The sequence below is a fragment of the Halichoerus grypus genome, chromosome 10 (assembly GCF_964656455.1).
Source record: "Halichoerus grypus chromosome 10, mHalGry1.hap1.1, whole genome shotgun sequence".
Taxonomy (NCBI): Eukaryota; Metazoa; Chordata; class Mammalia; order Carnivora; family Phocidae; genus Halichoerus; species Halichoerus grypus.
In genome coordinates, this window is record NC_135721.1 from 17,720,544 (window position 1) to 17,745,485 (window position 24,942).

Here is a 24,942-nt window from a genome sequence, read left to right on the forward strand (position 1 = left end):
AAACCTCAATGAGATACCACCTCACACCAATCAGAATGGCTAAAATTAACAAGTCAGGAAACGACAGATGTTGGCGGGGATGCGGAGAAAGGGGAACCCTCCTACACTGTTGGTGGGAATGCAAGCTGGTGCAGCCACTCTGGAAAACAGTATGGAGGTTCCTCAAAAAGTTGAAAATAGAGCTACCATACGAACCAGCAATTACACTACTGGGTATTTACCCCAAAGATACAAATGTAGAGATCTGAAAAGGTACGTGCACTCCAATGTTTATAGCAGCAATGTCCACAATAGCCAAACTATGGAAAGAGCCAAGATGTCCATCAACAGATGAATGGATAAAGAAGATGTGGTATATATATATATATATATATTCCATCGTGTGTGTATATATATATATATATATATATATATATATATATATATATATGATGGAATATTATACAGCCATAAAAAGGAATGAAATCTTGTCATTTGAATGACGTGGATGGAATAGGAGGGTATTATTTTGAGTGAAATAAGTCAATCAGAGAAAGATATGTATCATATGATCTTGCTGATATGAGGAACTCTTAATCTCAGGAAACAAACTGAGGGTTGCTTGAGTGGTAGGGGGTGGGAGGGATGGGGTGGCTGGGTGATAGACATTGGGGAGGGTATGTGCTGTGGTGAGTGCTGTGAATTGTGTAATACTGTTGAATCACAGACCTGTACCTCTGAAACAAATAATACATTCTATGTTAAAAAAAAAAAAAAAAAAAAAAGATAGTAGGAAGGGAAAAATGAAGGGCGGGGATTTGGAGGGGGAGACGAACAATGAGAGACGATGGACTCTGAGAAACAAACTGAGGGTTCTAGAGGGGAGGGGGTGGGGGGTGGGTTAGCCTGGTGATGGGTATTTAAGAGGGCACGTACTGAATGGAGCACTGGGTGTTATATGCAAACAATGAATCATGGAACACTACATCAAAAACTAATGATGTAATGTATGGTGATTAACATAACATAATAAAAAAAAAAAAGTCTTCTTCCTTATACCCTCCCAAGAACGCTGTTCCTTGGAAAACACTGATATCAACACTAGGAATGTAAGAACTTGGAATGCCTCAAGTCAACTCTGTCTGCACCCTCCCCACCAGGCCCTGAACTGAATGACCCTAGAAATGATGTAAAAGGAAGCTGCATGTCCTTGCAGCAACTAGTAGATTCTAAAAGGTGAGATGGTGACTCCCAGATTCTGCTCATTAGTTCTCCTGTGATCAGCCTAAAATTAAGGAATAAGAAGTTGGAACATAAGACAGTCTGTGCATTGTGAGAAAGCTCCCTCCAATTTTCTAAGTTTCGTTGAGAAATGTGTGAAGAAGGGCAATTGACAACATGACCCCCTCCTACACTGCTCCCTATCTATAGTTGTGCTACTCAAAGTGTGGTCTGTGCACGAGGGCCAGTGTGGAAACCACCTGTCAATGATCTGCAATGAGACAAATACAGACATTAAAAGTGAATGTCAATACCTGTATGGCAATCTGGCATTGCCACAACATTCAAGGAGGGAATCTACAGACTCATCTTTTTTGAACAGTGTAGAGATGAGTCTGGGTGTTGTCAGACTTGGATGGTAAATTGTTATTACTCACCTGTGTTCAGTAATGTGTGGTAGGACATACCTATTCATGACAGATCAGAAGTCAAAAATGCTATACAGATGATAGGAAGGTAGGTAAATAAATAGGAAAAAATGAACAGGTCCTTTGCCACAGACAGTTTGAGAAGCACAAAGCTATCTTATTCACCAAACTTATAAATTTCCCATTCACTGGCTTTCCTGCTAGGTTGACTGTAAGCTTCATGAGGACAGGAACTGTGCCTGCCCTCTTCAATGCTCCACCACCCAAACCAAGTACAATTCCTGGTTTATTGAATGAATGAATGAATGAATGAATGAATCTTTAGGATTCTGCCTCCCTCTCAGGCTTGGCAGCTATGAAATATCAAGAGAAAGCAGCTGTAGTGCATTTGTCAAGTCAAGACAGAGACTACTCACAAGCTCTCACTCTCCGCACTTACCCAGTCTTCAGTGTCAGGGCAAGGAGACAGAAGACTCCAGAATGCATCTCCAAATGTGTAAGTCACACCTCTAGAGAAACACAATTCTCTCTATGGAATCCATTTCATCACCACCCTTTCAGGATCACAGCTGAAAATGCAGAGTACAAATGACATTTCTTATTATAAAGTACTTAGTTTAGAAGTTATCTGTGTCCCATAAACATGCCATGGTTCTTTGTTGGCTTCAGAGAGTAAATGCAGTTAAAGTTTCAGGGCTGCTGACATTACAAAAAAAAAAGAGAGAGAGAGAGACCACGAAAGTCATGATCCCCTTCCCCCCAGAGGACACAGGAGAGACATACCACATTCAGCACATCATAATATTTTGATTTAAAATATATTTTGTTGACAAGTGGTAGAAAGAGAAAGCATTAGGCTACAATCCACAGTGGCCCCACCTGCAGTTGTACAGTCCCCTCAGGGGAACTCGGAAGGCAGTAGACACTCCAGTTACCTGTTGCTGCATAGCAAACCCCCCCCCCAAATTAAAATGACATAAAACAACCACCATGTTATTATGCTCACAGATTTTGAGGATCAGGAATTCAGACAGCGTACGGTTGTCTCTGCTCCACAACACTTGAGATTTTAGCTAGGAAGATTCAAAGAGCTGAGAAGTTCTTCACTCATTAGTTTGGTACCTGGGTCAAGGTGACTCAAAAGTGGGGCTTAGCTGGGACTGTTGGCCAAAGCAATTATATGGATGTTATGATCTCTCTATAGGGACTGGGCTTCCTCACAGCATGGCAGCCCCAGGGTAACCAATTTCTTACAAGATGTCTCAGGAATCCAAGATGAAGACTTCCTGAAAACAAGGGGGTAGCTCCCTGGCCTCTGAGCACCAAACCTCAGAGGTCACATAATGTCGCTGTGGCTGTACTGCATTGGCCAAAGTGGGCATGGGCATGCCCGGATTCAAGGGGACATGTCTAGGTCCCACCTCTTGATGGGATAAGTGTCAAAGTATGAATAGCCATACTTTAAAACTTCTCCAGTGTAGAAAACTTCTGAGACTTTAGTGATTAACAGCCAGGGATGTTGAAGATCCGAACAAAGCATGTGAAGTGTTGCACCTCAAAGAAATAGTCTCCCCAGGATGTCAGACTATGTCTACAAACTCCAGATCCTTAGATTTAGAAAGCTAGATAGAAGCCATTTCACCCAAGAACACCGTCTCCACCCCATCTGTTTTGCAAAAGAGGACATCAAGGTCTGGGGTTGATTGGTTGAAACTAGACTCCAAACCCCATTCTTCTTACATAGTCCTAAGCCCTTTTTGAGACAATATACTTTCTCCAAGTAAATCCATGTTAAAACTCCTAGGTATGAATTTATCAATGGATATTAAAACTGGTAATGAATGTATGATGAGTAACAGGATATTTACATGGTTTCAAGGTAGCTGCCTACACATTATTTACTAATAGAGAAAAAAAAGTAGCTTTACAATGGAAAAATCTGGTGGCTACCTCTCTAACTCAGTGATCAAAGCGACAAACGAGCATCACTTGACTCCTGATAGGAGGCACCAAGAGGCACAACCTCACTTCTGTGATATTCCTGCCCCAAATACACAAACTACATCTAATCATGACAGGAACACTCTACAAATAACTGGGCTATGTTTTTCAAAATGTACAAGATCATGAAAGACAGTTTCCTTAAACTCAAGTAATTTTTATTTTATTTTTTTAAAGATTTTATTTATTTGCCAGAGAGAGACACAGCGAGAGAGGGAACACAAGCAGGGGGAGTGGGAGAAGGAGAAGCAGGCTTCCTGCTAAGCAGGGAGCCCGACGTGGGGCTCGATCCCAGGACCCTGGGATCACAACCTGAGCCGAAAGCAGACGCTTAACGACTGAGCCACCCAGGCGCCTCAACTCAACTAATTTTTAAAAGATACATTGATAGACACACACACAGAGGGCAATGATAAAGTAAACGGATACAATATAAACAGTTGGAAAATTTGAAAAGGGGTTTTGCAGAAGTTCCTGTAATATTCTTGTAACTTTTCTGTAAGTTTTGTATAAGCTTGAAATTATATCAAAATAAAAAGTTACATAATCAGCAACAATAAAACAGGTGTTTGTGGATTTCTAGGTGGTGCTCTCCCAGCTACTGCCATGAATTCCATTCCTTAGCTTTCCAAGCAATAATGGTTTAAACAAACCACAATGTCCTCAGCTCTGCCCCCCAGATACTCACACAGTAGCTCTGTTTGGTCATCAGGAAGTAGATCTACACTTAGGGGGAAGATATCAACCCAAGTATTTCAGGGCACAAATGGGCCCTACATGTAGATCTTTTAGGCCATGTCTTACTTAGGTTACAGGTAAAATTGCTTTAATGAAGAGACTCCAAATACAGAGGCTTAAATAAAACAGAAATTCATTTCTCTTTCATCCAGCAGTCCAGAGAGGTTGGACAGCTATGCCATCCTCAATTTGAAGCTTCCATCTCTGTCCAAAGGAGCAGCTTCGATTGCCATTTCCCAGCCAGAGGGGAGAGGAAAAGAAAGAATGAAAGACACATAGCTTCATTATACTCAGTCTGGAAGTTTGCATACATCACTTCCATTATCACTTTCTTGGCCAAAATTTAATTACATGCAACAGCTAAACTGTAGGGAGGCTGAGTAATCAGCCTCTAACTGGGTGGATGTGGGCCATGTTCCCAGCTAAAACTCAGGGTGGGGGTAATGTTGTATTATTAAGAGGGAGAGAGTAAGAAAGGATAATGGTAGGTAATTAGAGACTCTGCCCAGGGAACAGATATTGGAGGGCTTCTATAGGACTAGCAGAGCATCTCAGTGATGTTTCCAACAGGGGTATGGATTTCTGGGGGAGGTGGGAAACTCATGGAAGAAATTGGGCTCCCAAAATAGGCACGGTCCTGGTTGGTGCCCATTGGAATAAATTATTTAAGTAGCTATAAGATTTCCAGAGACCCAACGTGTTCTATTCTGGAGACAAAGACCAATCAAAGCTTTCTTTGCCACGGAGAGTCAAGATTGCCATGGTCAAATTGTTTTCATTCTGTCGACAAAATAAAATGTCTTTGCACAGACAAAGCTGTCCTCGTTCATGCCTGCATTCACACCCACATGCACACTCAGACATGGTAGACAAGGTTGTTCCAGGACATTCTCAGAGTCCTCTCTTAGGGATTCTCTTCATTGATTAGGAGTGCTAGGAATATTTATACTGTCTACTCTCACTTACTTTATATGGTTACTAAATGGTTTCCATAAAATAACAGGCAAATTACTCAACATTGCTTTTTAAGGGACTATGTCTTGACTTGTTAAATTTATGAGCGGCTAAATTGCTTTATGTACATCTGAAAAAATAACTTATCCCAGAACAGGCCAGCTAACACATTTGTATTCCAGTTGATTAAAACTTTATTTCATTTTTGAGGGTTTTTCCTCAACACAGCATTCTAGAAAGTGACTTTTTCTTCCCTCCCTTTCTCTCACATCTCTGTAGGACGCAGGCATGTCCATGGGCAGACTTCAGTGGGCTCTGCCTTTTCTGTCCAGTTTCACTCTTCCCTAGGAAGGCTGAGAGGAAGCCCATGAGAGTATAAGGGGGTACTGCCTGCTTTATTAGTATCACCCATTGGCCATTTTAACCTGAAGATGTGTGGACCACCAAGGCATATTAGGCATAGAACCTAATGAAAAGGCATGGACACTTAGGCAGCAGGAAACCAAAGACCCTGAAGCCTCCAAAATGCCACAAAGAGGCTTTGAAAGTCACCGTGGTTCCCCACGGGCCATCATCATAACCCTTCTTGCACCCCAGATCTGGAGAAACTGAGCCCTCCTCCCTGCTGGTCTCTTGTCCCAACACCTAGCTAGGACCACCCGGCTCTCTGCACCAGCCTCTTCAGCCAGTCCTTCTGCATATATCCTCTCAGAGCCCCAGACCAAGGACCCTCGGAAAGGCTGCCAACCCTGGCTCGTGCCACAGACTTCTCCATGTCAAGAGCAGCAGAATTCCTAAGTCTAACACCAGCTCCACTGCGTTAGCATACCCACCCACTCCGCTTTCCAATGTCCTATCCCCAGCCAGGGGCTGCCAGGGGAGCAAACACCCACATCTAGCACAGGGCAGTCCGACGAGGAGGCAGTAGCATCACGTAATGGGTACAGGTGTGGTGTTGGACTATGACAGCCTGGGTTTGCGCCCGGGCTCTGCCACTTTCTAATTCTGTGACCTACGCAAGGGACACCTCTCTGCCACAGTTTCCTTCTTACTAAAATTGGATTGGGGCGCCTGGGTCGCTCAGTCGGGTGAGCAACTGCCTTCGGCTCAGGTCATGGCCCCGGGGTCCTGGGATTGAGCCCCGCATCGGGCTCCCCCTGCTCTATGGGGAGCCTGCTTCTCCCTCTCCCTCTGCTGCTCCCCTTGCTTGTGCGCGCTCTCTCTCTCTGTCAGATAAATAAATAAAATCTTAATAAAATAAAATAAAATAAAATCGGATTGATAATAATACCTACTTCACAAAGTAGTGCAAATTTAAACTATTTAATATATGCAAATCACTTAGAGCCATGCCTGACACAATTATGGCTCAATAAGAATTAGCTATCACCATCATTATTATTGTTACTATTATTATGGAATCGGACAATTAGAGGATCATTAGTGACCTTGTCCAAAGCAATTTCAATGAACCAATGGGGATATATAGGCCAATGTGATGTGGACAGATGAGTGAATGGCCATTGAGAAAGTAGAAACGTGGAATTTGGTCAAGAGGAGAACAGATAAGAGATAACAAAGGAAGGACCAAAAAGAAATCAATTCATTCTTTCACCACAAAATACTTTGACAGAAAAATTATTATAAAGCTTCAGTAATTCTGATGAATTTGTATAAATTTAAGTCAATCTATTAAGAGCAATGAAAATATTAATCATAACTTAAGCAAAGTACTTCAAAATTTACAAAATAGTTTATGTATATCCCACTTTATTCTTAAGTCTGAAGATACAGGGGAGGCTCCTTGACCCAATTTTATACAAGGGAATCAAGTCTTAGGTGAAATGCCTTATACAAGCCACACATCCATCCTGGGTAACCCTCTCTTTCATCTCTAAATCCTTAATATTTCCGAAATGCTTATGTGTGTCACCTCAATATTCACGAACCTCAGAGAATCTCTATTAATGAGAGCAGGTCTGTTTTCTTAGTTTGCAATTAAGGAACCGCCACAATTTGCCAAGAGTCCGCTTACCCAAGCTTCTTACTCAGGATGGGTCCCATAACAGAATCTCCCACATTATTCCTTCTTGCCGACCAGGGGTCACATGAGCAAGTATATTTGCTCACAGTCTGGCCCCCACGTAGAAACCCACCAATCTCCTCTTCTGTTTGCTTTGTTCTTTTTCCACTGGGCCCCCAGACACCTGAGCTGAGAGTGAAAGCCCCTCCTTTGCATGCCAAAACAGTGACCACCTGGGCACTCATTCGTGACTTCATCACCATCCTCCATTCATGTTTGTCTGCACAGGGATCTTATCTCTGTGTTGGACTCTGAACTGGGAAACGTTCCCACCTCCTCACAGTCCTCTAACTTCCTGTAGCAACAAGCCTCACACCTGTTGCTGGATGTCTTGCTCCCCACTCTGCTTCCTCAGGTGATTTGTACAAAGCCCTAGTGACTTAGCAGTGCATGTTCCCTTCAGCATTTCTCCTCCTTGCAACTCCCTGGGGTCTCTTTGTCTAAATGTAAGAGGTTCTGTGCTGATAGACAACACTGGCCAAGATAAACTTGGTGGTGACTGGTATTTACAAGGTCACTCCGGGGACCCGTCCAGCCAAGCAAGCTGGGGCAGGGGACACTGGCTGCCCTGAGAGGCCCTCCCACCAACAAGGTGGGGGCCTGACACTTGCTCACTCAGGGCTTTGGCTTATCAAGCATGATACATTGCAGAGCACTTCATGCTCCTTGCTCTTTCACCATCCATGACAGAACTGCTGTTTAAAAGCTCTCCTTGGATATTTGAAGCATTTTAAACATTTTGTTGTAAAGAGGTTTGGCCTTTTGTTTTACATTCCTCTAGACACAAGCAGCAGCTTTAAAACTACTGTTAAATAACAGTGGGGAGTAGGAAGGGGCTGTAAAATTCGGAGCTTACGTTAAAGAAATCCTCTACATGTAATTTCCTTTATTAGGAAAATGGAGGATGTCACAGAAATAAGAAGGTGGGTGCATTAGATGCCTGTTGTTGTTGTAACAAATTATGACAAACTTAAAAACCACCAGCCTATTATCTTATAGTTCTGGAGGTCAGAAGTCTGAGGCATGTCTCACAAGGCTAAACTGATGCTGCAGGCAGGGCTGCATTCCTTCATAAGGCCCTGGGGGAGAACCTGGCCTTTGCCAGCTTCTAGAGGGTACTCACAGTCCTTGACTCATGGCCCCTTCATTGCACACTGAGTTCTTCTGACATTGCATTACTCCGAGCTTCTCCACAGGCACATCTTCCAACCCACTCTCTGCCACTTTCAAGGACATTTCTGATTCCATGATTCCATGAGGCCCATCAGGATCATTCTCTATTTTAAGGTAAGGTGATTAGCAACATTAATCCCATCTGCCACCTTAAGTTCCCTTTGCCATGTCATATACTATACTCACAGGCTCTAAGGATTTGGATATGGACATCTTTAGGGAAGGGAGAGAAGGATTCTAACACAAGGAATAATTGGAGATATGCTGGGCTCACAGTTCAGCGATCTTGGCATTGAACCTGAAATTGGGAAGACAATTTCAGGGTAGTCTGAACCATCCCACCTCCTCCCAGACCCCCACACCCAAAATGGATCTGCTGAGGTTCTAGCCACATAGGCTAATCAAGACTCAGGTCTCAAGGAGGCAAGCTAGAGAGCAATGTCCCCTATGATGTGGAAAGAGCTCTGAAGACTAATCGTTATAGGATTTACGGAAGTGCAAGCTCTCTAAACCACTCTGCTTTAAACAACCACTTGCTTAATGAATCCTCTCCATGTCTTGGGCAAATCATATTGACGGATGGCACAGCACACTGAAGGCTCTCTGCTAAGTGGCTAATTTCTGGTATCTGCTAACACTGTCAGTTCCACCAATCAAGTTGGATGCTCAGCCATGCCAGTTGTGACTGTACACCCACCCATTTACACCAGTTGTATATGCTCTCATAATAATGTCATTTAACTAAATGGTCACATCAGCCAATGACAGCTGAACATGATCAGAGAGCTCTTTTGATGTATACCAAGTGGAATGCCTTACAAAGACTTGATGAGTGACTTCCACAACAACAACAAAAAAAAGAGGCAGGCGAATTAGTTGGTAAAACAACTATATAAGATAGGAAATAAAAATCATAAAAATTTCAGAGGATTTTGCCAAAAAAGCAGAAGTGGAGCCAAGAGTGGGAAACCAGAGACAGTGAGAAAACAGGCAGAGCTGGAACACAGTGGAAACAAAGGGGGAAAATCCCTGATGATCTAAACAAGCAGTGTGAGGGGCCCTGGCCTTGATCTTCTTGGCTGCAGAATGGGTGCATTAGGTCTGCCTGATGGGAAAGCCTTATTATGTAAGCACCTGAAGATTCATTTAAGGAAGGCTTCAAAAGTGCTGTACAGATAAGAGGATTATTTCTAAAAGGCAAAGAAAGGTGAGCGGCACCGCTCCTTCTCTGTCACAGCACTTGCTATTCCTTCAAATCCTCTCTGCCTTCCTGCCTGGAAGTAGCAGGAGTTACTGGAAACCCTACTCTGTCTGCAAAGCCTGTGTGTGATCCCAGGCTGACAGATGGGGCCATCGAAATAAGGCTTCTCTGAGAAACTACTTCCAGAAAATCCCGGCTCTTTGCTTGGTAACCTTACCCCTTTGAAGACAGTTATTAATTTTGGGAATATCAAAGAGCATCTGGTAACACATCTCCTGACCTCATCCTCCTTCTTGCTCATGAGCATGTCCAAAGAAGAAAATAAATACGTTCTTTAGTCATAGCCTTAAAGCCTTTATGGGCCTTGTGCCCATACACACAAAGAAGTCAGACGCAAATGAATGCAAGACAGTGGAGGAAGGCAAATCTGGAGTCTTGGTGACACATTTTCACTGCCTTTCCTTTCTCTGTGGGTCTTCTCTCAGTCAGATTGCAGGCTGCTGTCTGTGAGCCTGGGGTCCATGGCTACTCTGGAAGGAAAAGTGGGGTCACTGGATGAGCCAGAATCCTGGTATATACACGCAGATGCCAAGAAAAATGTATAGAATTCATAAAGAGTCTACAGAATCCAAAACATATAGAATCTAGCCCTTTACCAGCCCCAGTCCTAAAGGAGCAAGGCAAATGTAATTGCATGGAGATGGGTCAACACATAGTTATTTTAATACAATTCCAAAGCTAGAAAATAAAACAATAGACTTAAAACTAAAACATGATGATTGAAGATGGAATGGAGAAGGAAATAGAGGGAATGCTCTCACGCCCCATATACTGAGCAAATCAACACATGACATTTGAAGTTAGTAAATCATATCTAGATTACCACTGGGAGAATCAGAAATTGAAGTACTGAAAAGAAGATGTGGGATGGGGAAAGAGCATGTACTGACTGAATTTGCATGAAGTAGTAATCAGTCCAGAAAAATGTACATTAAACTCTTACAAATGTGTTCATGTAGAGAAGGAGGTGGAAAGTGGCTGAGAAGAGAGTGCTTTACTTCTCGCTTTGCCTGACCTCTGTACTACACCCAGTGAGCATGTGTTCTCACTGAAATTAAAAATTTGAAAATTAGAAATAAGTGATTATACATTTAAAAAGCAAAATATTATGAAACTATTGAAAATATCATTGCTGTGGAAGACTAATGACTTGGAAGATGTTCATAATATGTGACCAAATATGTTTTTTTAGCTTTTATTTATTTATTTATCTATCTATCTATTCATTTAGAGAGGGAGTGGGGGGGGGGGCAGAAGGAGACAGAGAACCCCAAGCAGACTCCACACTGAGCACAGAGCCTGACGTGAGGCTCAATCCCACAACCCTCAGATCACTACCTGAGCCCAAATCAAAAGCTGGCCACTCAACCGACTGAGGCACCCAGGTGCCCTGTGGCCAAACTTTTAAGAAGAGCCTTAGGGAGCAGAGGCTGCTGGGAAGATGGCAGAGTAGGACATCCCTGGGCTCACCTCTTGCCATGTGGCCTCCTAGAGAGAACCCACATCGGCATAAATAACTCAGAAAGCAGCCCGAAAACTGGCAGAACAGACTCTCCACAGCCCAGCATAGACAAGAGGCCACAGCGAAGCAGATCCAGCCCCTCCAATCGCTCTTGGCAAGATCCCATCAAAGCGGTGCCACAAGCCTGGCAGTGTGCACACGGCCCAAGAAAGGATCAGCACCACTCCAAAGTGAGTCCTGCCCCAGGGAGAGGGGAAGATAACCACACACCAGTCTGACTGTGACCACAGCAATGGGCTGGGGGCAGGCAGTGGGTCTGACTGCAGGCCCCACCCACCAACAAAAGCTTCTCAGGGGACTACACAGGGACAGTGCCTGCACTTTGGTGCTACTGCATCTCTGGCAAACTCCTGGTCTGACTCAACTTAAGCCCAAGGCAGCCCGGAGCAGCCCACTAACACCACGGGCACCAGACTCTGCCCACAACAGGCAGGGAGCCATCGCAGACAACAGGACTGAAGGCAAACACATCCCAGCCACAATGGTAGGACACCCCTGGAGCAACACACACAGGAGACACCCCCTGAAGCACCAGGTTCTGGGAAACAGACATTGCACTGCAGGACTTCTTCATAAAGCCACTACTTTCAAGTGCAGATGTAGCTGACTTTCCTAACACAGAGAAACAGACAACGCAAGAGACAGAATGAGGAGACAGAGGAATATGTCCCAAATCAAAGAACAGGGCAAAATCAGAGCAGGAGACCTAAGTGAAACGGAGGTAAGTAATATGTCTGATAGCAAATTTCAAGTAATGCTCATAAAGATACTCGCTGGAATTGAGGAAGGAGTGCAGGACCTCCATGAGACCCTCCACCAAGAGATAGAAGACATAAAAAAGAACCAATTAGAGCTACTGGACTCACTAAATGGAAATAAAAATAGACCATCTGGAATAAATAGCAAGCAAGAGGAAGTAGAAGAAAGGATCAGCCACCTGGAGGACAGAGTCATGGAAAGCAATCAAGCCGAGCAGAGGACAGGGGGAGAAAATACGCAAAATGAAAATAGACCCAGGGAACTCAGCAACACTGTCAGGCAAAACAGTCGCGTGATAGGGATCCCAGAAGGAAAAGAGCAAGAAAAGGGGGCAGAAGATTTGTCTGAAGAAATAATAGCTGAAAACTTCCTGAATCTTGGGAAGGAAAGAGAAATCCAGATCCAGGAGGCACAGAGAGCCCCCAACACAACCAACCCACAGAGGTCTGCACCAAGACACAAAGTAAATAAGATGGCCAAAAGTAGTGATAAAGAAAGAATTTTAAAAGCAGCAAGAGAAAGGAAAGCAGGTAGATACAAGGGAAACCCCATACAGCTACCAGTGGGTTTTTCAGCAGAAACTCTGCAGGCCAGAAGAAAATGGCATGATAAATTCCAACGGCTAAAAGGAAAAAATCTACAGCCAAGAATACCCTATCCAGCAAGGCTTTCATTTAGAATAGAGGGAAAGATCGAGTTTCCCAGAAAAACAAAAATTAAAAGCAAAACCAGCCACGTCCCTGTCACACACGATGCCATCGGCCTGTGGGTCCCAAATTCATAGTCCAGCCACCCTCCTGCCTGAGTCAGCATGCGTGGCCTGCCACCTGCTCAATGCCAAGTCAACATGCCTTCACCTCAGATTGCCAAGGGCTCAAATTGACACTCTTCCCCTCAAATTCCAGCCCCTGTGCTCAAGTTTGTGCACAAAAGTGGGCATAATTATAACAGCAGAATGAAGCAACCCAAACATCTAACTATTTCTGTGGAATATGGAATGGATAGAGTGTGCTAGGCTGAGAACATCTCCAACAAGCACATCAAAGAACAATACATACAGCATGATTCTGGTTAGTAAAAAAAAAAACCTTGGGAAGAATAAAACAAGATGAAACCAGAGAGGGAGACAAACCATAAGAGACTTCCTTTTTTTTTTTTTTTTTAAGATTTTGTTTATTTATTTGACAGAGAGAGACACAGCGAGAGAGGGAACACAAGCAGGGAGAGTGGGAGAGGGAGAAGTAGGCTTCCTGCTGGGCAGAGAGCCCGATGCGGGGCTCGATCCCAGGACCCTGGGATCATGACCTGAGCCGAAGGCAGATGCTTAACCGACTGAGCCACCCAGGCGCCCCCATAAGAGACTTCTTAAGCATAGGAAAGAAACTGAGGCTTGCTGGAGGGGAGGTGGGGGAGGGGGAGGGGGTAACTGGGTGGTGGGCATGAAGGGGGGCATGTGATGGAATGAGCACTGGGTGTTGTATGCAACTGATGAATCACTGAACTCTACCTCTGAAACTAATAATACACTATATTGTTAATTAATTGAACTTAAAATTTAAAAAAAGGAACCCCCCCAAAAAAAGAAGAGCCTTAGGTTCTGTTCACATATGGACAAAATAAATCTGACCACATTCAAACAAACTGTTTGATTCATGGCCTAAAATATGTTTTAAATTACTTGTTTTATCAGTTATAAAATTTCTTAAAACTTGCTAGAAATAATCAAGTTAAAATAGAAGTACAAAAATTATAGTAAAATACCCACATTGATGAGGCGCCTGGGTGGCTCAGTCAGTTAAGCGTCAGACTCTTGATTTTGGCTCAGGTCATGATCTCAGGATTGTAGATTTTGGCTCAGGTCATGATCTCAGGATCGTAAGACGGAGCCCCTCGTTGGGCTCCATGTGTGAACCGTGCTTAAGATTCTCTTTCTCTCCCTCTCTCTCTCTGCCCCTCCCCGCCCTGCTCATGTGTGCTCTCTCTCTAAAACATTCTACTATACAGCCTTTCAGATATTTTTCTACGAATTTATAAATTTTCACTCTATACATACGATTCCATTATATAATGGAATCACATACATACATATGATTCCATTAAACAAAATGGGATAATATAATTCTTACTGTTCTACAAAAATAATAGTAATGCTTCAAAACTATTTGTGTCATTCTTGCACAAGGATCTTGATGGTTTTTTCTGTACCCTTCTAAGATTATAATGTGAACTGCCATATAGTGAGGATAATCAAAATTATAAATTATAAAAATCAAAATTATAAAAACTTTTAAATTTAAAATGAGTTCAAAGACAATTAGCTTAAAAAGCCCAAAAGGCTTTATTGAATTAACAATAAGTTTAAAAAATGAAATTCATTTTAAAGCATTGATTTTTTTTTTCCAAAAGAGTAAGACATTTAAATTGTTTTTTAATTCAGTGTTTCAACTCAAGAAATAGAAATTAACTCAATTTAGCTTTTCTATACTGTTTGCAAATAGGTCTTAATATTCATGTGGCCTAAACACCACAACATGCCAACTCCTGGTTGTTTCCTGTTCCCCAGAAAGCTGAATTCAGCAGTTAGCAGGCTTGCCTTGGATAGCATTGCTTGGGAGATTGGTGGTAGGGGAGGAGTGCTATTCTCAAGGAGTGCTTGAGAAACCTAAAACACCATTGAAAGTGAGGGTTCTCTGCATACATCCCTTTAAAAGGAAAGGAGGGCACTGAAGTTTTAGGCTAAACCTTTGTTCTAAGGAAATCTAGTCTTAGAAAATTTTCAATCACCAGCTCTAATTATTGCCACCCTCTAGAAGGCTGCCACCTGGCTTCAATATCTGCTATCTTCCTCTGTATGCTTCCTCTTGATGCAAAGACCTTGCCTCCATTAAAAACTGAGTCCAGCGGCCCCTCTGGGACATTGACACATTATGACCTTGTGTGAGAAGAGGAAGGGCTATGCCTCTAAACAAGGCAACAGAGTGGGAACCCAGGCTTCCAATTGGGTAAGGTGACATATCTAGAGACATATCTAGAAAGGTATTACTACAACTGATGTCACAGAAATTACTGCCTGTCCTCTCTTCTAGGATTATTATGGTTTCAGGTCTCACATTTAGGTCCTTAATCCATTTTGAGTTTATTTTTGCATGTGGTGTAAGAAAGTGGTTCAGTTTCATTCTTCTGCATGTGGCTGTCCAGTTTTCCCAACACCATTTGTTGAAGATACTGTCTTTTTCCCATTGGATATTCTTTCCTCTTTTGTTGAGGATTAATTGGTCATATAATTGTGGGTTTATTTCTGGACTTTCTGTTCTGATCTATTGATCTATGTGTCTATTTTTGTGCCAGTACCATACTGTTTTGATCACTACAGCTTTGTAATATAACTTGAAGTCTGAAATTGTATCTCCAGTTTTGCTTTTCTTTTTCAAGATTGCTTTGGCTACTCAGGGTCTTTTGTGGTTCCATACAAATTTTAGGATTGTTTGTTCTAGTTCTGTAAAAAAAAAAAAAAATACTGTTGGTATTTCAATAGGGATTGTTTAATTAAATCTGTAGATTGCTTTGGGTAGTATAGACATTTTAAACAATAGTTGTTCTTCCAATATGAGTGTGGAATGTCTTTCCATTTCTTTGTGTCATCTTCAATCTCTTTCATCAGTTCATCAGAGTTTTCAGAGTACAGGTCTTTTACTTCTTTGGTTAACTTTATTCCTAGGTATTTTATTATCTTTCATGCAATTGTAAATGGGATTATTTTCTTCATTTCTCTTTCTGCTGATTCATTATTAGTGTCTAGAAATGCAACAGATTTCTGTATATTGTATTTATATCCTGCAACCTTACTGAATTCATTTATCAGTTCCAATAGTTTTTTGGTGGAGTCTCTGGGGTTTTCTTTTCTTTTTTTAAAGATTTATTTATTATTTATTTGAGAGAGAAAGAGAGAGTGTGATGTGGGGGGAGAGGGACAGAGGGGGAGAGAGAGAGAGAGAGAGAGAATCTCAAGCAGACTCCCCACTGAGCACAGAGCCTGCTGCAAGGCTCCATCTCACAACCCTGAAATCATGACCAGAGCCAAAATCAAGAGTCAGATGTTTAAATGACTGAGCCACCAGGGCACCCCTCTTGGGTTTTCTATATATAGTATCATGTCATCTGCAAATAGTGAAAGTTTTACTTCTTCCTTACTATATTTTGTAATTTATTTTATGAGATTGGTATTAACCTGATACCAAAATAGATGAAGATAGTATAAGAAAACTGAAGACCTTCATGAATATAGAAGCAGAATTCCTTAACAAAATATTAGCATATCAAATATGGAAATATATAAAAAAGAATAATATATCATGACAAAGTGGGCTTATTCAAGTATTAGAAGATGGGCATAAAATTTCAAAACCAATCACTATAGTTTACCATATTAAAAAAATAGTGGAGAGAAAAACCACATGATCCTATCAATAGATGTAGCAAAATAATATGACAAAATTTAACATCTATCCTCTTCTTTTAACTTGGTAAAGAGTATCCATGAAATATCTATAGCTAACATAATATTTAATGGTAAAAACTAAACTATTTCCCGTTAGGGACAAAAACAAGGCATGGATGTTTTCTCTCACTACAACTATTCAGCATTGTACTTAAAGGTCTAAGCTAATTCAACAAGGATAGAAAAAGAAAAAAGGCATACAGATTGAAAGAGAAAGAATAAAAATGTTTTTATTCAAAGATGCCACAATTTTATATGAAGAAAATTCTAATACATCTAGAGAAAAACTTTTAGAACTAATAATGAGTTGAACAGCATTTCAGGAAACAAGATACAAAAATCAATTGTATACTAAGAAAAATACTAAAAATTGAATTTAGAATAGCACCCAAAATTAAATACTTAGGAATAAATCTAACAAAATATGTGCAAGTTCTGTTAATACTGTAAAACTTTGCTGAGAAAAATTGAAGACTAAAATAAATGGATAGATATTACATGTTCATGGATTGAAAACACTCAACTTGTTAATTCTCCCTAATTGATCTATAGATTCAATTCATTCCCAATCAAATTCTCAGTGACTTGATTCCAAAATGTATATAGAGATGCAAAAAATATAGAATACCTAAAACAGTTTTGAAAAGAAAAAAAATGGAAGAATTACAGAACTTGATTTCAAAATCCATAAAGTCCAAGTAAGACACAAGGATAAACAAAAAGATCAATGGGAAAGTATTCTGAGTCTGAAAATAGACCTATACACATATGATCAATTGATTTTCAGGGGCCAAGGTAATTCAATGGGAAAAAGATAGTCTTTTCAACAAAAAGTGCCGGAAAACTGGTATCTATATAAAATAAAGCCTGACCATTACCTCATACCATACATAAAAATTAACTTGAAATGATTATAGGCTTAAATGTGAAAACTTAAAACTCCAGAAGTTTAGAAGAATGCACAGGGGAAAATCTTTGTGATGTTGAGATAGGCAAAGATTTCTTAGATTGAAGAGAAAAAAACACAAACCATAGAAGAAAACATTGCTAAATTGCACTTCATGTGATCAAAGGGATGAGCTACAAAAAATAGGAAGGAACTTTCTGGAATGATAGAAATTTCTATCCTTATTGTGCTTGTGGTTACACTGGTGTACATATTTACCCAAACTCATTGAATTGGACACTTATAATAGTTAAATCTTAATTATGTAAATTAGATCTCAACAAAGTTTAATTTTTAAAAAGGTAATCAGTGGAGGATACAAGAGGTTTGTCAATATGAAAACAAACAGGACCTGAAATGTATTTTGAATCCGTATTTCATGGTAGAAATACAGAAAAAAATAAGGGCTCTAATCATGTTCAGATGCCTGTATTCATCTCTGAGTAATGTGACTATAGAAGGAAGTTAGCACACATGCCCTTGCTGTCCCTTTAAAAGAATTATCTGAAATAGGAATATCAAAGAACATCGATGAAACAAAAGCTTGAGCATCTTTTACCTAATCAACACAGACTTTCTGGAAGCAACAAAGAACTTGAAGAAAGATGCGTCTTATTTCACTGGCACCACCCAACCCCTTCAACAAAAAACAAAAGAAATCAAAAGGAAAGGATAAAGACCTGCATTAGAATCACAGCTCCTCTACTTGCCAGCCTTGTTATTTTGGCAAGTTACTTAGCCTCTTCCAGACTTGCTTTTCTCATCTGTTAAATGAGGACCAGAAAGTATAACTGACAAATTCTGTGCAAATATTAATGGAATGCCATATGGAAAATGCTAAGCAATGCTTGAAATATACCTGCAGTAAATAGTAATTAGGAGAAAAAAAAAAAGGTAGCTCTTGTTATGTGACTTATGTTTTATAACAACATGTGTTCCCTAGAATTCCTGGGGTTTCAACAATGCCTTTAAAAGCACCATAACTTCTGCTGTTAGAACATATTCAAATTCTTAAAGAATAAATAATACACAAATGTTTTTTATATTGTGTTATCATTTTCCCTTTGTTTATCATGTGTTTCTTCTGTAGGAAAACTGATGGAAATGCAAAAAGAATGTATGGATGATTAATTTCAAGGACCTAGGGAAATCAGAGGGGACAGATCCTGTGGTTTAAATTCAGTCTGGATTTACTTTCTTCTGCAAAGTTTGGAAGGAAATGATGTCACCACTTGGAGTATGAGACAGTAGGAAATTCTTACCTGACCTTGTGGATGATGAGACATGAGTAAATCCACATCTGTAAGTCTTAAATGAATACAATGGCTGTCCATCCTCAGTGTTGAAATCCTACCCATCATTCAGGCTTATTTAACAATTTATTTACGGTTTCTAAGTTTATTGAAATCTGTTCAACTGTTTTCAGGCAACAAACAGATGGAGTTTAGGATTGGTGAATTCAAATCATCAAGCTCACAAACGGAAAGAGGATGGACTGGGTCTAAGAACAGACTGCATTGTTGAAGATAAAATGAAAGACTAACCTTTACACACCAGCATTTTACTGCTAGGAAGTTCCAAACTGATGAAAACAGTTGGTTGTCCATCTGGAAAAGGTATTTAAAATTAACTTAAATTCAGAGTGCTATTTTAAGGTAGCAATTGCTTTCTATAGATGTCCGTTCTGTTCCAATAATATAACATTGGAATCTGTTAAAAGATAAACTGAGGCATATTCAAAATTTTAAGGGTTTATTTGAGCAAATATTGATTCGAATTGGGTAGCATCGATCAAAAGTGGTGGGGAGCCGCCCTCCCCTGCCCTCACCCCCAGACCAGAGTTCCAGGGGTGAGACTTTTATAAAGAAAAGACAAAAGCAAAGTAAGGAACTTATTGATTGGCTATTGATTAAGGCCTAGTTCGCTGTTTGTGATTGGTTGTCCACAGGTTTCAGTTTTGTCACCTTGAGGCATTTACAGGCTTAGATTTTGGTTTGCTTCCATAGGCTGCCACGGCATTAGAACTATATCAGTCTAACGGCCTCCTGGTTTAATTAATTTAAATCTAAATAATCTCAATGCTGAGATATCTTCTGCAACTCTGAAAGATACCATTGAATCGCTTTAAAATTCAGAAAGTTTTAAGGTAGCAATGAATGTCAGCAATTCGTAATGACTTCAGACTATGGAAATGCCAGATGTTAGGCTATAAGATGTAATATGATTGCATTTAACAAGTGTTTCTTTTTGCACAATTCAGGGTTTTAATAAAGTGTTCCAATCAAGAGTAAAATGCCTGACCAAAGCTATTAGCCTTGGCATTAGAAGGCTAAAAGGTAAGGCTATCCCAATTATATCATAGCTGCTAAGATGGCATGGCAACAATTAGCCTGGAAATATGGTTAAATTACTTAAGTGTTATCCTGAATAAACCAGGGTTCAGAAGCACCAGTGTCCAGAATTAAAATCACAGTGTCATATAGAGGTTTACAGCTGGTTGGTAAATCCTTTTGGGAGTCTTGTTCCGCCCCCAAAATATGCAAGCTCGTAATCCTGGCCAGACACTTACAAGCCATCGGAGCAACATCAAAGCAGTATCGTGTCCTCCACGACTACAAGGTACCCCCGTATATCCAGTCGCCAGACACTAACTTTAAGATAGGTGAGGCAGGCACGGAGCTCACCCGAGACATCGCTGGGCTCCTCCACGCATCACAGCCTCCCTTGTAATTCGGTTGGGGCCACGTGACTGGGTTACAGACAACAGAATAGGAGTGGAAGTGATAAACCACTTCCTCGCTTGACTATTAAAAACATCTCCTCGTGGGATCCAGCCTTTTCTTTCCCTTACAAGGCAAGCAAGGAGTCACGGTGTAGCTACTAGACAGGGAGCAGCCTAGGGCTCGGGACTCACTGATTGTGAGAGAAATGCCACAGCCATGCTGGGTGTCGTGTCAGAGAGACAGGAACATCCTCCTTTCTGTTACTATTTTTAAGCCAGTGGGATTTCAGGATTTATTTCTTATTGCAGCAAAGCCCACCATATCCTGACCGGTATAAAGCTAATAAAAAGGACCTTTCTATTTTGACTCTCACACAACAGAAAATACTCTTGGTTCCTTTTATGCCTGATATGTCCCTGAGAGATTTCTGTTACAAAAGATTAACTCTGCTTGATATTCAACCAAGAAGAGGGCTCAGTTGTGTAAAAGAGTAATTTCAGCCACTTACCCAAATTAAGAATCACATAACTTTCTGTTCATGCAGCAGTATCAACTTTTTCATAATGCTTTCATGTACAGTCTTCACAACATCCCGACAACTCTCTTTTGTTTTCAGTGTATAAAATCCCAACTTTATGACTGAACAAAGTGAGTAACAGCAGGATTTTAAGTGAGGAGCCCAGTCACCCAGCGAGGCAGAGCACAGATGAGACAGGCCGATGCCTTTAGTCCTCTGTAATCAAGAAATGCTCCAAGCTTTCAGCCTTGTTGCAGATTTTTACAACCTCCGCTTTTAATAACCTTTCTCCGTTGCATTCCTGACTTATTACCTCCCTGGCTCCCAGCACTCTTATTTATATGCAGACTCATTCCAGCTGCACATCCCAATGTTTATGCTGTGTTTACTGTGTTGTCTCCTAACTAGAGTCCATTATCTGCTGAAACAAGAAGGATGTTCACGAATAAAACACAGCTTGCCTGTGGCTGCCGGACCAGCAGAGCCCATCACGGGGGGCAAAGATGTATCTCTGCTGATGGGGAGTAACCTGCTGTTTTCACATGAGCTTCCCCTTGGGTGGCTCCAACAGGAGGAGGAGGACGAGAGGGCTGAGAGCATGTGACCTACTTCAGGGAACAAGCCAATTGCCTTTTCAAAGACTCACTCCCACGCAGGCTCTGCCCTCTGACCAGGAACCCTGCCTCGGGGTAGATGGGCCCTACTCAGAGCTACTGAGAGACTCCAGGTCAGCGAGGTTGTATTTGTAGTCAAATCGACTTAAACGGAAGAAAGGAAGAATTTGTGAAGGTGGCTGGAAAATACTCAGCCAAAATGGACTCATTAGAGGACTTCCCAGAGCTCAAAGCCAGGTTCAGAAGCTGTCTCTCCACTTCTTGCCTGGACCACCGACTGGTCCACTTGGAATAACAAGGAGAGGTGCCTGGCTTAGGCAGCAAGTAGAAGGGTCTGGAGGGACAGGCTGAGCCGCTCTCACCAAAAGTCACAGGCCAGGTTGAGGGCCCCCCCACCCCTTCTGCCAAGTAGTAATGGCCATTGTGGAAGGTGGTGAGATGGAGGTGAATGCAGGTATGTGTGATGCAGAGCGCGCTCGCTTTGGAGTTAGACAATTATGTCTTCAAACTCTGCCTCAGCACCTGAGAGCTGCGTGACCTTGGCCAAGACACATAACCAGCCATGACTTGGTTTTCTCCTGTAGAAAATGGGAAATAAGAATGACTCTCTTGGCTGAGCTGCTGCAAGGATTAGGAATAATGGATGTGAGCACTCATACACACAGAGAATGCTTGGTGTGGCATAAACCCTGGCATAGGATTGGCCTCTAGTAAATGGTAGCTTTTTCTAATTGTTTTTATAATTATGATTATTAAATGGAAAACTGTGTATTTGTGCTCTTGCTCTGATCCACCTCTCACCATCTCTCTGAAACCATCTGTGTAGCACCAATCCCTAAACACAAGCAAACCCTCTTCATAGGGAACAGGAACCTGCACGGTGCCCCGTGCCTACTTAGTAGATACATATATTTTTTGAATGGAATTGAAATGAACTGAACTGTGCCCAAAATTTTACATCCATAGGCAACTTCCTTGGTTTGGTTTCTTTAGCTTTGATATTCCTCTAAAAATTAAGCTTGGCTTACTGCTGCCCAGAGCTTCTGAGTGCTTTGGCTGCCATTATAAAGTGTTTATGACTTTTTGTGTATGAAGCATTTCATATTTGGTCACGTGCTGTCACATAATTATATTAATACTATGGTGCAATTAAAAAATAAAAAGCAAGAACAAAACTGATGGATCACATTTCTGTCTACAGGCTGCACATTTTGGACTAGTCTTCCAGAAAACGTGGGAGAGACACAAAAAGTCTTCAGAATTATAGGTCGGGGTGATTAATATTGCAGAAAATCGGGGTCATGTCTGCTAAGTTCATCGCAGGCTCTCAGGACGAGAAGGGAACTTAGAGGTCATCTGTCCCTACCCCCACCCCGGGCAACGTCTGCCAGCTCATGTCGAAACTGTGAACAGCACTGGCCCCCCAGGCACTGGCACCGACCCCATCCACCTGCCAGGCCCTGGGGTAGCAGATGCCCACAGCTAAGGAGGGGCAAATAGGCCAGTGAGGACTGTGTTGACTGCTACCCACCAAGGAGTCTCGCCTGGTCTTCCCCATGTTACAAAATTAAACAGAAATATCTGAGGTTTATCGAAATTGATTATTTTCAAGGCACACAGCTCTAGAGGATGAGCGTGTTTGCATGGGCACGTGTGCACACCTCAAGACCTGGACGCGGTTAACTCTCACAGTGAGAACACACGGGGGCACAATGCATTTCACACACAACCTTTTGTTCCTGGAGGTCAAATACTAATTTTTTTCTGAAGAATGTCTGCCTTGGTTATTAACCTAGACTTCATTTAGTGCATACTTCCTTCATGAAAATGTTATCTCCAGGCCTTCCTTTGTGATGCTTCCTTTATATCGTTGGGAGTGAGGAGGTGCAGGTAGAGTTAAACCCACAAATTTAGGTAGTCTACGATCTGGTCCAGGCAGAGACGGGTGAGTGCCTGGGCCGCGGTCCTCTCCCTGCAGGTGAAGGTGCCACAGAAGGAGGCTTGGGTGGGGATAGCTAGTTCCTTCTCTGCATGCCTGAAGCTCTATTTACATTTTAAATCACTGTTGTGTCGTAGGGTTACATTTTGACAGCTGCCAAGTAGTTAAGTTCAGACTTTTCCCTCTGAACAGTAAATAGTTTACTTTTCAAATAGCATAATTTCTGAAGTTTTTATTCCTCACCATCACTGTGTTAAGAAAGCTGTCAAGTTTTGTAATTTCATGGAGAAATGTGAAGTGGCCTTTGTAAGCTCCAGAGGAACCCTCTGAGGCCTGACATTCTAAATGTGATGGCTCTATTTACATATATATTGTCCTTCCAAGGAAAGGCTGGAGGTCTGGATTTGGGATTATTGTCTGCAGACAGCTTCTGCTGTCATAGGGGCCTTGTCCTTCTTATATTCATGTATACATTCATTCATTCTCTCACTCATTTATTTATTCCTTTAAAAAGAGTTTACCATCTTATCTTTGATATCTGGGGAGGCTGGGGCTTCTGTTCTGCTATTAAGGAGGGCAACAGGAGTCGAGTCAGAGCCACCTAGAAGAGAGCCCAAGCACCCATGAGATAAGCAACATGTATTCTGCATGATTTTGATCCCACCCAAAGAACTTTCAGGCAAATCTAGAAATTGTTATCTGCTGTTCAGCTATGGTTCGTTTGACTTAAACTATGAGTATCTGAGCTCCTTCCAGAGGCCTTCTCAAGAAACCCAACTTGCATTTATCCTTGAGCTAGACTTTGGTTTTGCCTTCTACCTCTGTGCTCCTTGGCTTGAGTTTTCCAGACTTGGTTCATTACGTCTTGCCTAGAAGGTCAATGAAGCTCCAGGTGGTTTGTTCTTGCCCTAGTTTCAGGAATGGGGCTGAGTAGGGAGCAGGATTTCAGGCAGTGTCACCCCTGGGAAGACAAAGTCACAGCTGTGTCCAGTACCTACCACAGCTGGCAAAAGCTCCAGCAGGTTTTGCTTCAGTGACATTAACAACAATAGTCAGAGCCGTAATGATGTCGCATACTCTCGGCTAGGAGCACACTTGCATCATCCCGCAAGATGCTCACAACCACCCTGAGAGGCAGATTCGGTGTCCCCTTTTTGCAGATGGTAAAACCAAGAGTGCAAAAGTTACACAGGCTGCCAAGTCCCTCCTGGTTAGCGGGAGGCTGAGTTGGGGATTCAAAATAACCACTGTGTAACCCTGCCTCCTACAGGCAGTGACCATGTTAGAAAGGCCAAAAAATGAGATTGAGGACATGACTGAAATTTTTAAGCTTTTGTAATTTCCCCATATTTGTTAATTATTTCTTCATTATACTTCCCTGTAGTGATGGTACGAGTAAAATGGTTTAGAAGAGTTGGAGCTTCCCACATTGAAGAATCCTATGGGATATAATGGGGATAAGAACAGTAAAGTGGAAATAAGGGTAGACTAATTGGATGGGTCCGACTTCAAGGAAGATAGTAGTATGGGGCACGGAATAGTAAGAGTTTTGGGGATATAACAACGATAAGGCCTCTATGTTTCCC

General features: G+C 41.7%; 1 long non-coding RNA gene across 7 annotated transcripts in view; it reads right to left on the reverse strand.

The window, feature by feature from the left end:
- Positions 1-24,942, reverse strand: part of LOC118543510 (uncharacterized) — a 393,677-nt gene that overhangs the window by 206,724 nt on the left and 162,011 nt on the right. For all 7 annotated transcript variants that reach the window (XR_013441614.1, XR_013441611.1, XR_013441610.1 and 4 more), the window contains one exon: positions 2,068-2,197. This is a non-coding gene — a long non-coding RNA (uncharacterized LOC118543510). The remainder of the gene's footprint in view (positions 1-2,067; positions 2,198-24,942) is intronic.